The following is a 3,782-nucleotide window of genomic DNA, read 5'->3' as shown; positions in this document are numbered from 1 at the left end:
GTGACTTTGGCACTGAGTGCAGGGTCAAGCTAGGTATCTGCGTGATTGCATCGTGGTCTTGCAAGTCAGTGGCAGCATGCTTCATTGGTTCTTCCACCCAGTGTTTCAACTCTTGCCATAGCATGGGGTGCTGCCTGAGCAGGTCTCCTAAACTCAAAGTCATTGGAGTGGTCATTAACATTGTGAGGAGGTTTCTCATTGCTTGCCTCTCTCCTAGGTTTGTTCTTCTTGCCCATTGGTCTTGACTGATTGGCTGTCCTATAGCATCTAAACTTGGCCTAGGTGGCACCACCTATGGCATGCATGCATCTCTCAACCTTGATCATGCAGGCAAGACTGGCGTGCTCATGCTAGAGAGATTCTTTATCTTGTCCTCTGAGATAGGCTCAGCATCCTTGAGGAGCTCTTGGGCTTCCTTTACCCACTCCTTGACTTTGGCTATTGCCTCGAGTTGGTGCCTAGGGTGAGGGTACTCCCCTACCTTGGCACTCCCTTTCTCTGTTGTCTTTGGAGTGGTGGTCTCTACCTCTGCATCCGTGACCTTCTTGCCAGTCACTAGCATTGTCTCATCCTCACTCTTAAGTGTGACCTTTGCGTCAGCCTTTTTATCCCTTCTCCTTTGGCTCTTCTTTCCAAATGAAGCTGCATCTAAATTGCTAGGCACTGGCAGCAATATGCCTGCCTGCTTCGTCTGTGCTCTAGTCATGACATGCAATGGGATGGGTGTGTCCTTGATGTCAAATGTCTCAACTCCACATAACCCCAATGGCAATGATGGCACGATTGTCGATGAGCTAAAGGATGGCTTCCATCTAGGGCAATCAGCGAAGAGATGAGTGATGTCGTACTCGATACATCTGAGGTCGTCTTTTTCCCTATTAACTTGTTCTCTCTCTGGACATTGTGATGAGATGTTGCCTAGGTGATGGCAAATCCAACATGAGATTGGATCTTGGGTTGGCCCTGTGAATCCTCTACCCCTACCTCTACCTAATGCCATCACCGACACTGGTTGATAGTCCATCAGGACTAGATTTCCCTCTTCATCATATGAGATGTAAAGGTTCACATAGGATTTGTCTTCATTAGGCTCCTCCATGTAATGGACTAGAGCTTCGCTCGGTGGATGGGTTACATAGGGTCTTGGTGGCCTGGTAATACCTCTCGAGTTGATCTCCATCCTAGGGATGGCTGGTTTAGTTAGGGCGGATTGTACTGCTAGACATAGGGGAATCTCCTAGGGAACCTACAATGCATGTCATCATGGCTGAACTTGCCACAATTCGGGCAAGACGTAGATCTAGGATCTTGGCAATCGACAGTTGGAAGGTGGTTGCCACCACAACGCACACATTAGACATGCAATTGCGTTGGTTTCCTGACCGATTCTTCTAGTTACGCTAGCTCCATTCTCACCTCACTTAGCTCCTAGCCTTGGTCTACACTCTTCCGCTTGTCCTATGTTGCTAGGGGTTGATCCCTTGCTAGAGATTGTGGTCCTCTCTGAGGTTCTCTGACTAGAGTTGTCGTGGTTCAAACTTTGAGAGCTTCTCTCTCTAAGCTGGTCATCCACCCTAATTGCTTCGTTAAAGACCCTAGCCAATATATCTCCTTGCAAGCTAGAGTTACTCGCTAAAGCCTTGTACAACTCCTCGCTGCAGATTCCATTTATGAACATGGTGGGGGCATCTCTTTCATTGGGTTTCTTGTTTACAGGGATTCTCTTGAAGAGGCTGCGCACATGAGTGACATAGTCTCTTATGTCCTCCTTGTCCTTTTGAATGGCGTTCAAACTATGAGGTTGTTGGAGTATATCGCTTTCAAGAATCTCTTATTGAAGAGATCTTTTAGTTGGGAAAAGTTTGCTCACTCCGCCATGTCTAAGCTGATGTATCACATCCTATCTTTATCGCCTAAGCAGAGCCCAAACACCTGGTAGTGTTGTGCAAGGTCTGTGAGACCATTGGCCACACAAACTTGCTCCAATTTTTCTATGAAATTGTACGTGTTGCTACTAGAGTGGTACTTGTCTAGCTACTTAGCTATTGCAAGGATTTTTAATTGGCTCTTGGCCCCCTGAGTAATTCCTAGGCCTAAGAGTAGTGAGGTTGCTAGCATTGATGCACTCTTTTTGGCAGCCATCTTGTCCATGAGCTGCTTGGTCACAAGCTTGCTCAACATGAGGTCTACCTCCAGCGCTCTCTCTCTCTCCACGTTTGCACCTACCTTGCTTTTGCTGGCTAGTGCTAGCACACATCGAGCTTTGTGCACATCTATGTGTTATTGCAACTTCTTAGCTCTCTACTCGCGATTGTAGGCAACTATGCCTTGCAGTGCTTTCCTAACCTCTTTCCTCTCTTCTGCTAGGCTTGCCACTAGCTCCTCTACTGGCCTACCGTGGATTACCATCTTGGTTAGCAGGTTGTACTCAATGATCATGTCTTGGACAGTGACTGGGAATTCACCCAAGTCCATTAGCTGATCGTTTCCTTAGTTTGCATTTGCTCCTAACATCATTCCTGCTTCTCGCTCCACGAGGTTGTCTATCAGTCCCACCAGCTCTAGTAGCACTTTGCCCTCAATCCTATTGTCCTTTTAGTCCCACTGCTATCTCCAACGGTCCTATCAATGGGGCTCTAGGGCACTCGACTATGTTATGGGGTCTCCTCCTATTGGTGGGTTTCTTCAAGTTATTATGTCTGATTATATTCCTTGTTATTGAAAATAATCCTTTACTTATGTACACCCAGTGTTGAGTGCTTTTTTGTGCACGATGCAAAAGCAAGTTTTCTATCTTTTTCCAATGCACTTATGTGGAAGAAATCATTGTGGGGTGCGTAAGCAAAACAAAATAATCATACAAGTATGGCTACCCTCTTGGCTTGTCTACAACCTAGTATGGCTCTAAGCGCAATCTCTGGTTTCTCCTAAGGATTTTTCGAGATCTATGCCACTTCCTCTATGCTCTATCAAGGTTGGGTTACCATATAAAGGTTGGTTTTTGGCTCTAACAAGGTGCTAGAGGTCGCGTCTAGACTGTATAGTTGTGGTTTTCTAATGGTTTTTGGCTTCTGCAAACTAGATTGAGCATCTAAGGATGTTCCCAAATGTGTCCCAATTGGTCCTAACCTAGGGAGGTGATCCTATTCCTAGTTTTTTTTCTTTAGCCCACCTGGTCCGATTGAGGTGGGTGTCCGATTGGACGTGGGATATAGGTCCGATTGGACCACATGGTCCGACTGATGGGTGGTCCTATTGAACCAATCAGATGGTCCAAATCTTTTATTTTGGGAGTCGGGAGACTAGGACACAGTGGTCTGGACTGCGAGCCCGATGGCACGTTGCGATGCGTTTCGGCCAATTTCTCCATATGGTGGTTGCGACTGCCTACAGGACTTTCCAGATCAAGTAAATATGCAGTAAGGAAAGTTTGTATATACCTGGGGTGGCCAGGAAACTTCTAATCAATGGGCATGATCTCTTCTTTGACTTGCATTTCTCTCTCTCTCAAGCTCTCTCTTTCACTCTCAATGTGAAAAAATGAGCTTTGTCCCCCTAACCTTGGGGTTCTAGGGTCCTTCCTTACTCAGAGTCCTTACCTCCCAACTCACCCTCCTTAGTCATTAGGCCTAGAAGCCCATCTTTTTTTAGCTCTTTTCCTAGTTGTGCCCTGTTTACAATAACAAAACCCTACTATTTTCTCATAATCTTTTGGTCTTATCCTACCTTAATGTAAACAAAAATCACAAGACAATAGTAGGGCTAAATCAACCTACTCATCC

This window comes from Lygodium microphyllum, chromosome 10, assembly GCF_053477565.2.
Source record: "Lygodium microphyllum isolate KBCC chromosome 10, Lygodium_microphyllum_v1.1.10, whole genome shotgun sequence".
Classification (NCBI taxonomy): Eukaryota; Viridiplantae; Streptophyta; class Polypodiopsida; order Schizaeales; family Lygodiaceae; genus Lygodium; species Lygodium microphyllum.
The sequence above is the reverse complement of the archived record's forward strand: the minus strand, read 5'-3'. Positions refer to the sequence as shown.